We start from the raw sequence: 12,254 nt of genomic DNA, 5'->3' as shown, positions 1-12,254 counted from the left end.
AATATCCAAAACTAAGCTCATTTTTCCTATAAATCATGAACAGTCATTCAAGTGCTTACTATGTAACAGGAACTATTTCCTATAAAACCTACTTCTCCTTTGTACTTGATTATTTCTGTCTGTGCAACCCATGTTGGAATTATTCCAGCCTCTACTTTTCCTTGCTTTTCTGTGTTTTGTCTTTCATTCAGCATCCCCCAAAAATTCCATGTACATAATGTTCCTCTGCTCAGAAATTTAGTAGATTTCTTCTGTATAGGGACTAATGTCCAAATCTGTTTGCCTAGCATAAGGCCTTCCACAATTCACCAGTTTTTCCAGCCTTTTTTCATATGACTCCCCACTAAACATTCTATAGTCTAGTAGATTGGTCTACTTCCTTTGCACCCAGAGCATAGACTGCCTTTCCTGACTCTCTCATATTGTTTGCTAAGCCTGGAACACACTCCTTTCTCCTCTTCCCCTATTAAATTTCTATATATTCTTTTTATTTTTGAGACAGAGTTACGTGACCTACACAGCTAGTAAGTATCCCTATACATTCTTTAAAGCCCTGCATCTTTCCCACCTCTCTTCTCACTCCTCATCTTACATAACACTTCATTTTGTGATTTTTTTTTGTTATAGTCATTTATATTGTTGTCTTTTTTCCCAGTAGACTGTGAACTCCATAGGACAAATGAGTAGTCTACCTTCCTATCACTCCCCAGAGCCTAAGTGCCCATGCTGTAGTAGGGGCTTAATAAATAAATATTCATTACCTAAATGAATGACTGAATGAATCTTAGAGTCAGGAAGATTTAAACTTGATTTCTTCCCCTTATTCTTTTTTTTTTTAAGTTTTTTTGCAAGGCAAATGGGGTTAAGTGGCTTGCCCAAGGCCACACAGCTAGGTAATTATTAAGTGTCTGAGACTGGATTTGAACCCAGGTACAGCTGACTCCAAGGCTGGTGCTTTATTCACTACACCACCTAGCTGCCCCCACTTCCCCTTATTCTTACTAGTCACTCTCTTCCAGTTTCAGTTTTCTCATGTACAAAATTGGGGTAAGAATAACCTCACTGGATTTTGGTAAGGATCAAATGAGTTGGCCCGTTACAAACCTTAAGGCATATAAATGTTAGCTATTGGAGTTTTAAATGACCCAATTTTCCATTTGAGTATACAAAGGTAAATAAAATCAGTTCAGTAACTTAATGATTCTATATTGTGGGGTCTTTGTAAAGTCCAAAACACTTTAATTAGGCATTTGCTATTCTGAAGAAACAACTTTAGGTTCAAATTACAGTCTCTGGAACCACCAGCCAAAGACCTAAATAAAGCATTTTGCTTTGTTACCCTTGATCAGTCACAAGGACACCACAGTGAGTCACTTTGGGCTCTCTTCCCCCTTCTAGAGTCCTGAGTCCTGTATTTTGGTTAGTGTTTCTTAGATCTCAGCATCTGGGTAATGTGATGCTTCCTTCAATGTAAACAGATATGATTCTAACTATTTTGCAGCTTTGGTTCTGTCAGGCCTCAGACTTCCTTCTAAACTAGCCACACCCTTATGTCCCATCTCTGATTAAATTTGTGGAATCCAGACTAGTTTGTGGAATCTAGACTCCAAGGTCTAGAATTTTCCAAGGAAGGCAATCTTCATCCAAAACAAAAGTGACTTCTCTATTTCTGGGGAATGGATAAGGATTTTTCCAAACTTTGTTGCATAATCAGCAGCTTATTTCTACAGTCTCTTCTACTTTTAGCCTTCTACAACTCTAGGGCAAATTTTGGAGCCAGTTCCTTGAATGGCACTAATTAAATTATTTATCTCTCAAGATCAAATCGGGGAAATTTTTTTTTTAGGTTTTACTTAACTCATCCAGCTGAGGAGGTTACCCTGGGTTCTACTAGGAGGCTGTACTGGCAAAATACACCAGAACACACGCCTTGGCAAGTTGAAACCAGGTAGGAAGACTGATAAGAAACTGTCTCTTGTCTCACAATTAGCCTAAGGTCAGGAAAGGATGATTTTTTTTTAACTTGAACAACTCTTAGTTGGGTGAGTACCCAAAATATCAAAACTAAAGATCTTTGAAATATTGAAATAAAGGAAATAAGTAGGGGTTGGGAACATGTATTGTTACTTAGATAATAAGCCTTGATTGTTAAACTCTGTTAACTAGACTAGCCTTGGTGAGGGACTCAGACTAGGAAGGAGTGATAAGTAATTAAGTATTTGCATATATAATTACCTAAAGCTGCTCAATTCAACTCAATTCAATTTATACTGCCCTGCCCTTAGTGTTCTTGCTTCTCATTTTGTCACTGCTTACACTTTGCTAAACCCCAATCCTGGACTTTAGGTCAGGACACAGGAGTTCAAATTCTGTGTGACCTTGGGTAAGTTACTTAATGTCTGAAGCCCTCATTTTCTCATCTGTAAAATAAGGCAATTGGATTAGAGGACCTCTGTGGTTCCCTTCCAGCTTTGGTTCCACCATTTATGCTTCTTTGGGAGGACCAGGAATCTATAACTTGCTTTATCTAGCAAAGGGATTCTTAATCTTTTTGGGGGTCATGGAACTCTCAAATTGTCTGGTGAAGTCTACATAAAGACTCCTTAGAATAATACTTTTAAATGCATAAATGAAAACATAATATAGAGGCAGCTAGGTGGCGCAGTGGATAGAGCACTGGCCTTGGAGTCAGGAGTACCTGAGTTCAAATCCGGCCTCAGACACTTCATAATGACCTAGCTGTGTGGCCTTGGGCAAGCCACTTAACCCCATTGCCTTGCAAAAACTAAAAAAACAAACAAACAAAAAAACCCCATAATATAGCAGTGGAACTCTGGACACAGAACTACTCTCCATTACTTTTTGTTCATGCCCTTTGGGGCAGGAGATGACTTAGCATGTAATAGTATAGAAAGCCCCAACTCCATGCAGCTAGATATATGTCAACCTAAGTTTCTTTTCTTTCCTTTTTTTCCTTTTTCACTTTAGCCTTTTTAATCTCAACTCATTATCTTCTTGCTTCTCTAAAGAATTCAATCTGTGAATTTTTTGTAGTAACCTATGAACTTTTTGTAATAACCTATGAACTTTTACAGTAAGCTGCAATTAGGTTAAAATTTAGGCCTTTCTTATCTGCCTGAATCAGAGATTGGTGAATTCTTCACTCCAAATGAACCACCATAGATCTTATCTTTTTAAAATTTTTTTTAAAAATTTAAGGCAATGGGGTTAAGTGACTTGCCCAAGGTCACACAGCTAGGTAATTATTAACTGTCTGAGATCACATTTGAACTCTGGTCCTCCTGACTCCAGGTCCTGTGCTCTATCCACTGCACCACCTAGCTGCCCCCATAGATCCTACCTTTAAGCCTCTTTCCCGAAGTCCATTTCCTCCCATCATCAATAAAATTATAAAGGAAGCCAATAATATTGAAACATAATTATCAAAATGTTTATTGAAGTATAACCTAGTAATAAATCTAGCAGTGAGGGTAATATAGTAATTTCAAAGTAATTTGAGATAGCTGTAACCACTCTGTTATGAAAATATCTGTAATTTTTATTAATGACAAAGTCTCCAGTACTGCGAATACTATTGCCATTTGTTGCCTCTGTTCATAATTGAAGAAAAGCTAATATTCAGTTAAATGTTACTGAGAAGAGATGTAATTTTTTTCCTATCCAAATTCATGGATCTCCTGAAATCTATCCAAGGACTCTAGATTAAGATACTCTGAATTTTGTTATGTAATTGCAACTAAACCCTTCCTCCTGCAAACAAATTCTTTCATTTTTTTTCCTGTGTCCTTCCATGCAAACTGAGATCTCACTCCTTCCACACTGAGACCACTGAGGCAGTCTGCCCTCTTCTCTGTTTTCCCATGCCTCAAAACCCTTTTGCATCATGTTTTTCCTCCTCCTTTTTTGCTGCAATCTGAGGAAGAGATAACTCTTCTCCTGACCAAAGCCAAGATCTCTACTTGCGCCCTTGATCCAACCTCTATCTTCTCTTCTCTTGCCTTTGCTTCATCCTCTTTCCATCTTCCCCTCTTCCCCAATACTTCCCTATTCACTGGCTCCTAGTTGCCTACAAGTATGCCCAGATCCTCTCCACCCTTAAAAAAAAACCTTTACTCGATCCTGTGCTATAGCAAGATACCATCCTATATAGCTCTGCCTTTCACAAACATCTAAAAGAAAAGTTACCTATAGTTTTTACCATCAACTCACTCACCTTAACCATCTGACTTCTGACCCCACCCCTCCAATGGAAAAGTTCTTTCCAAGGCTACACAATGATCTGCTAACTCCTGTGGCCTTTTGTCAGTTCTCAGCCCTCTTGATCTATTCACAATTTTTGATGCTGTTGTGTACTCTTACTTCTGGATTCTCTCTTCTCCCAGGTCTTCAGTGATACTCCTCTTCAGGTTCTCCTCCTACCTGTCTGATCTCTCCTTAATTTCCTTTGGTGAATCATTATCCATTCTAGTGCATTGAACTTGGGTGTTCTCTAAGGTTCTGTCGGTGACCTCTTCTCTAACTCTCTTGGAGAATTCACATACTCTCATGGGTTCCAGTATCATTTCTCCACAGGGAATGTCCAAATCTGAGCATCAGTCCTAATCTCTCCATCTTTAATTTTTTTTTATCACTTACTATTTCCAGTCCCACTAACTCTTCAAAGTTCAAAATAAAAGTCTTTATCTTCTTCCTCACTTCCTGGGGGGGGGGGGGAGTATCCCCTTAAAACCTACCTGTTTCTATGGAATGTACCATTGCCCTTCCAGTCATCCAAATCTGAAGCTTCCAAACCATCCTTGACTCTTTCCTCCCCACCCCTCCTTCATATCCATTGAGCTGCTGATCCTTGTCCATTCTGCTTCCACAACAATTCTCTCTTTTCTCTTCTACTCTTCACTTATAGATATTATGCTAGGTCAAGTCTCTCACTTATTCTCTGGATTTTTGACAGTCTCTGTTGAATAGTTCTCTTGAATTTCTCACCCTCTTGGGAGAGGCATATCCATCTGAAAAGATCTGGTGACTATGGGTCAAGAGAAGAGACCACACTGAAAGTAAAGAGATTTATTGTCATGCTAAGGAATCTGCTGTTACTAATAGCAATGATTCCTGAGGTACAGATTTGATTTTTATATTCTTTCATGCCTTCTGAAAGTATACTGCCAATCAGCAGTATTTTGTGGCTACTCAGGACAAAAAAAGAAACATTTCATAGGAAAAGGAAGGAGGGAGGTAGAAGGGAATCATCCTAGGGAGAAATGGAGAGTATTTTGAGTGAAAATGACAGGATTTAATATCAGAATAAGGAAACATTCCCTGTTCAAGGCCAGGAGATAAGGGGAGAGACCAAATGCTTTTAAAAGACAAACTACAGGATCTTTAATCCAAGGACATCAAGTAGTTATTGCATGAGACCATCTGCTTTCCTATATCCTTGCATAGGCCTCAGAAACTTTTTAACTAATGGGCTGCTAAGTGGTTGAGGAATTTCTACACTATTTGTCCATGAAGTTATCACAAAATAATTTTGGTTTCTATATTTCCCCAATACCATCAACTTCTTAAAAATTCAAATTTATTTTATATTCAGATTCCCATTTTATTCCTCCCACCTCCTTCTTCCCCAATTCTTCCCACATTGAGAAAGCAAGAAAAACAAATTCTATTAAAAACATGTAGTCAAACAAAATAAATCCTTGCATTGGATATTTTTGGAGAGATTACCACCTCTCTCTCTCTTTCTCTCAATATATATTTGTGTGTACACATATGTGTGTATGTGTGTATACACATATATTTATGGCAATATATTTTCATCTTAAGTTCTCTGAAATTGTGGTTGGTTGTTATACTATTTAGAGTTTTTAATTTTTCAAAGTCTCCACTACATCTTGTTACTGTATAAATTGTTCTTCTCATTCTGCTTATCTTACTTTTCATTAGTTCATAATCTTCCTAGGTTTCTCTAAAACCATTTCCTGAGTGATGGGCTCTCTGTCAATTTCCAATTCTTTACCATCACAAAAGCTGCTATAAATATTTTTGCATATATGATTCATTTTTCTCTTTCTTTGATCTCTTTGGGGTATAGGAAATAAGCAATTAATCACATACCAGACACTGTGATTAACCATTTAACAAATATCTCATTTGTTCCTCCTAACAACTCTGAAAAGCAAAGGCTGTAATTATTTCCATTTTACAATCAAAGAAACTGAGGCAAACAGAGGCTAAGTGACTTGCCTAGAGGCACACAGTTTGTAATTATCTGAGGCTGGATTAGAACTCTATTTGTAAAATGTTTAGCATATTTCTTAATACACAGTGGATGCAAACTTGCTTATTTCCTTATTCTTTCCCCCTAAGTCTCTTTATCATCTGTCTTTTTCCATGTTTTTGGTCAGCTTTGACAAGCTGATGGATGTGAAGGGGTACCTCAGAATTGTTTTAATTTTCATTTCTTTATATTTAGAGCATTTTTCTTCACATGGATACTTATAGTTTGGATTTCTTCCTCTGAAAATTGCTTATTCATATCCTTTGACCATTTTTGCCCCTTGGGGCATAGTGGATAGAGCCTCCAAATTGATCTTCCCTCTTCAGCACATCCTATTCAATCTGGGAATATGGTCTTTCTATGGTACAAAACCAAACATGCCACTCCCTTGCTCAGCTTCTTCTGTGCTTCCAGAAAGCTTCAAATTGCCATTTAATCCCGTTTATCTAACTTCCTTCTACCTTTACAATTCCATCCACCCAATTTAGGGTCCACATTCTGCAAAAAGTCTTTCCCAGATCTTTTTAATCTTCCCTCTGAGTCTATTCCCATTTTATTTTTATATCTTGCTTGTTTGTATGCTGTCTTCAAAGTAAACTGACTGAGACTGTAGGGACTTTCTTTTGCATTTCTTTGTATCCTCAGAGCACAACACAGTGCCTGGAAGATACACAGTAGGCACTTAATTAGTGCTTATTAACTGAGTGACTGACCCCTAGACATATACTAGTTTATAGCCAATTTGTTATTTAATCATTTTCTTAGTCATGTCTGACTCTTTGTGATCCCATTTGAGGTTTTCTTGGCAAAGATACTGAAGAGGTTTGACATTTCCTTATCCAGTTCAGATGAGGAAATTGAGGCAAACTGGGTCAAGTGACTTGCCCAGGACACAGCTAGTAAGTGACTGAGGCCAGATTTGAACACACAAAGATGAAGAATCTTCCTGATTCCCGACAGAGCACTTTATCTGTGGCAGCACCTCCCAACCCTGGTTGTTACTACTTCCATGTATTTCTTCTTATGTCTGGAATGCTCTCTGGCATCTGGACTAACCAAATCCCTGGCTTCTCTAGGCTCACCTACCTTCTCCCTGAAACCTTCTGTAATCCTCTCAGCAAAGGGATCCTTCCTTGTTATTCTTATTTGTGTACTTGTTATATCTCCTCAAGCAGAATATAAACTCCTGGAGGTTCCTACAGACTTTTTTTTTTGTCTAACAGAGAACCTCACGCTTAATAGTTGTTTAATAAGCATTTGTTGAATTGAATTAATAGTTTGTATTTATAATAATCTTCACCATTTTCTGCCAGGAAGAGAAGAGGGGACTAAAAGACTGCTTAAAAGGGCTCTCTCTCTCTCTCTCTCTCTCTCTCTCTCTCAGAGGAAGGTCACCTATCTAAATTTACATTATCTCATTATCTTAAAACTTATCAGGATTGGTCTTGGAGAACTAGTCCAAAATCCTCATTTAATAGATATCACAAAGAGAAGTTAAGTTAGTCTTGGGACCCAGTCACTTAAGTCAAGTGACTTTTTTGTTCTTTGGCCTAACAGATAGATTGTTCCATAGTCTGCAATGACAATAGTCCACTTGACACTCTTTGTGGACTCTAGGAGAAACCCCAGTTACTAAAGATCCTCTTCTCCCCACCCCCACCCCCAACACTAACTAGTCAAAAATGTGAAGTGATACTTAGATTCAAACCCAACCCTCATCCCTGGACTAAGCAGGACTAGGCTCATGTATTTCTCAAATCCCTAAATGTGTGTTCACAACCTTCTGTTCTTATTTGCCTCCTTGAAAGCTTGTCTTGAACTTCATTTTTTTATTATTTTTTTTATTTTTCATTTTTTGCGAGGCAACAGGGTTAAGTGGCTTGCCCAAAGCCACACAGCTAGGTAATTATTAAGTATCTGAGTCCGGATTTGAACTCAGGTACTCCTGACTCCAGGGCCTGTGCTCTATCCACTGAGCCACCTAGCTGCCCCTATATTGTTTTTATATACCTTCACATCTGAGTATATCTTTCCCATTCTCTTCGTTTCCTCCCCAGACCAGTGAACCATCCTTTGTTTAAAAAAAAGGGAGGAGGAGCTTAGTGAAACCAACCCAATCTCTTAATGTCTATATGCTTATTTTATTTTTAATTTTTATTTATTTAAGGCAGTGGGGTTTAAGTGACTTGCCAAAGCAATTATGAAGTGTCCAAGTCTGGACTTGAACTTCAGGTCCTCCTGAATCTAGGGCCAGTGCTCTATCCCCTGCACTGTCTAGCTTCCCCAACATCTACACACTTATTCTATGTTCCCCTTCCTCTCCACAGGTTCTTCCTATGTATTTGTAGAATAGTTGTAGAGAAATCTTATCTCTAAGGAGCTAATTGTGCAAAGACAGTATCAAAGCTGAATTATGAAAAACTCTAAGACCATGTTGGTTTAACTTCCCTTCTCTAGGTTCTTCATTTTCTACAGTTAGATGGTATTGTCTCATTTCCTAATGATTAGCTCACTTTAACATTGAAACTAGATGACTACTAGGAAAGATTAAACAAAAGAGGCACTTAAACTTATAAAGTATTCCTGGGACTTTTATAAGTTTCTTGGGGGTGGGGAAGGGCAACTTATGAGATAAGGAAAGAGTGTATGTAACCTTGGCTAAGTTTGGGTTGCCTTGAAACTGTGCTTCTGCGGGATTTTCAAGTTTCTTCTCAAATAAGTGTTTGATCTTTGTGTTATTCAGAATTCTTAAGTCTTTCAAAGTTGTTTTTCTTAGCAATTAATATTTAAGTTTTTAGTATGGGAAGGTCAGTATGTTAGGTAAAGGGAGGGGGAATGTCACCTTACAGCATCTTTTAAAGGTCTATTAAGAGCCAGGCACTTTGCTAGGTCCTTTACAAATATTATCTCCTTTGATCCAGCCATGGGTGCTAAGTACAGCTTATCCCCATTTCGCAGCTGAGGAAAGTGAGGCAAACAGAAGTGATTTTCTCAAGGTCACACACACACACACACACACACACACACACACACACACACACACACACACACAGTCTTAGTCTTTCTGAGTCCAGGTCTAGAGCTCTATCCACTTTGCCACCTAGCTTCACCTTAACAGGTAGAGGAGAGAAAGTGTTCCAGATAAACTCCAGAGTAGAGGTGGGAGGGGTAGAGTGCCTTGGGCCCCCATGGCCCAAGATAGACCTACAGAACTTGGGAGGACTGGAAAATTTTGATCTTTCCATATTCCTATTAGGCATTCTAACAGTCTTCAGAATAACTAGCTAATGGCAATTTCTACACTGGGATCTAAGAACTGACTGAATGAGAGGAAGAAAAGATTTCAGGCTTTCCAAAAAACTAAGGAAAAAAGCTACCCCAAATCTAAGTGGCCTATCTTGAGGATTCTAGTAAAGGATTTCCAGGAGCTGGGAACTGCAAGTTTGTCCCTTGTACTCTCTAAGCCAGGGCTCTTTTCTCTCCAGACTCTTAATAGTATTTATGGGATCAAAATTTACCTTAGGTTCTACATAGTACTGTTCTTAACAAATTCATGTTTAGATTTTATGTGACTGGCTAAAAGGAATATTACTTAACCATAAATGAGCTGTGAACAGATAGCATGGAGGGCCTTGCTCAAGAGAGGCATAATGAAATCAACCACTCTCATAACTTGTTTTCAGTTCCACACTTCAGTTTAAGGAGAATTGCTTTTTTTCTTTTCTTTTTTAATATCACATATAAATCAAATTATTTTTCTTTAGGGTATTATTTCTGAGCACTTGGGTTCAAATCTGAATTTGCCTATTATTTACAGGTCTGAGTAATGATGGGGAAAGTGGGCAGTGCCCTCAGTGAAAGAACTTAAAGATCAAAGTTTAAGTGGAAAAACTCACTAACAGACCCGAGTTTTGGGAAAAGCTCAGATTTTAATTCACAGGTGACAGTAAACAGTTCACAAATTAAACTCAACTGGAGAGGCTTAATGCTACTTAAAGACAGGCTGATAACAAAGGTCAAAGCTAGAATAGCAGAGGGAACGAGAGAAAGGAAAGGGAACCTTTGAGAAGTGATTGGGCTTAGACCCCAGTGAAACTGCTTGGATCAGTATGGAGGTCAAACTTTTATAGCCAAAGGAAAGGGGGTCAGAGAGTGACCACTCCCCCTCCCCTTTATGAGGCTGGGGTCAAATATTTACCCTGGGAGACTGGGAGCCAGGAAGGAGTAGAAGAATGGGCTGAAGTTGCTTTCTTTTATATTGGCAAATTTACATTTAACAATGGAGAATAAGGTAAAGGAATTCGGAATTTACTTGTGAGAAGGGGCTTATGCTAAACAAGTTGGAGTTTACATTGAAGCCCTAGAAAATTTCAGACAGGCACAAATAATATTTCCATAATATTAAAAAGGCTAGACAAATATTTCTACTTCAATTCTCGGACAGATGGTTTCCCCTCTTTGGGTCTCAGGTGAAATGAGAGAGGTGAACTAGTTGACCTTTGAGTTTTCTTCAGGCTTTTTATCTATGATCCAATAAACTTCTTGATTTCAGTAAAGTTACTAAAACTTATTTTTGGAGGAAACAACTTGTAGGATAATTGTTTCTCAACATTTTCCTTAAAACCACTTTGTGAAGCAGTTCAAGAGGGTCATATAAACAAAGTCTTGATAGTGGACAAGCTGACACAGAAAATCTTTCTGTTGTCTTTTTTTGTCCCTTGATTACTTATGACATGGGTTTATCCAAGGAGGGAAATCATGGGAGATTGCCTGAAGCCTAACACATGAATTTTAGCCATCACTTATAAAAATTATGAAACTGTATAGGGTGGTTTAAAGATATGCCTTAAACATATTAATATAAGTCAGCTATTAGGAAAACTCAGAATGTGGTGTTTTAATTCATGAGTAAAGGATAATGTTAGCTGTTAAGGTAATCTAAGTAAAGATAGACAAGCCCCAAGTTAGTGAAATTTTGCCATTTGAGGTAAAATTTTGGGGACTATAATTTATTATTGTTTTGAGTTGGTTATAGGGGATGGTTGCTTGAAATGTTATGAAGTCAATAGTAGAAAATAGCTCATAATAAAGTCTGGGAGCCGCTAATGGTGCATGTTGTGGTCTGGGAAAAGTTTTAGGGACTACCTTGACTTTGATCAAGGATCCTCTTGATTTTATTTTCCCCATTGTGCTATTTCACATTTCCCCATCTGATTATTCCTCTCCAATTTTGAGTGATGTGCTTTACTTACTTAAAAGACAATTGGAGATGCAACTTTAGAAGTCAGAAGAGGAGTTGATACTGGAGAGAAAAATTTGGAAATCTTACTTAGAAGTTTGTATGGAAGCCAAGTGTATTGATGAATATCTCAGAAAGAGACCCTTGAGGAAATCCAGAAGAGAAATCCCCTTATGACATAAATATAAGTTTATTAGTTGCTATTGTTGTTGGTTCTTGAAGAAAACCAGGACATCAGGGAGGTAATGTCATGATGTTGGGGTTTGCACCATCATAAATTGGAGTTGGTGCTGATCTGAGAAAGAATTTTTGGGACATGGACTCTTTCTTCCAGGCAAGTTATTGGGCATTGTGCCGTTACAGTGGGCTGAGAGTTATCTGATGTACCTCTCTGTATATAGAGAAAGAAGAGGAAGGAAGAAAGAAGAAATCATCTCAGATACATGGTTGTGGGTCTGTGGATCAGAAGCTGGTGCCATATGCTTATATAACATGTTATAACATGCTTGTAAAAAGGGGTTTTGCATATCAAAGAATACTCCAGGTACTGGAAGCATTTGACTGATCTTTGTATAACATATTTAGCTATTCTGATAGCAAAGATACCAGAGATCAAGAGTTAGGAGATAGGGGTTGTAGGACCAGGCTTAGTTAGAATAACTGATTTTAACCAGGACCCAGAAAAGATACTCAGAGCAGATCTGAATGTTAGGGAGG

This window comes from Macrotis lagotis, chromosome 1 (assembly GCF_037893015.1).
Source record: "Macrotis lagotis isolate mMagLag1 chromosome 1, bilby.v1.9.chrom.fasta, whole genome shotgun sequence".
In the NCBI taxonomy this organism is placed as follows: Eukaryota; Metazoa; Chordata; class Mammalia; order Peramelemorphia; family Peramelidae; genus Macrotis; species Macrotis lagotis.
This window is presented reverse-complemented; position numbering follows the sequence as displayed.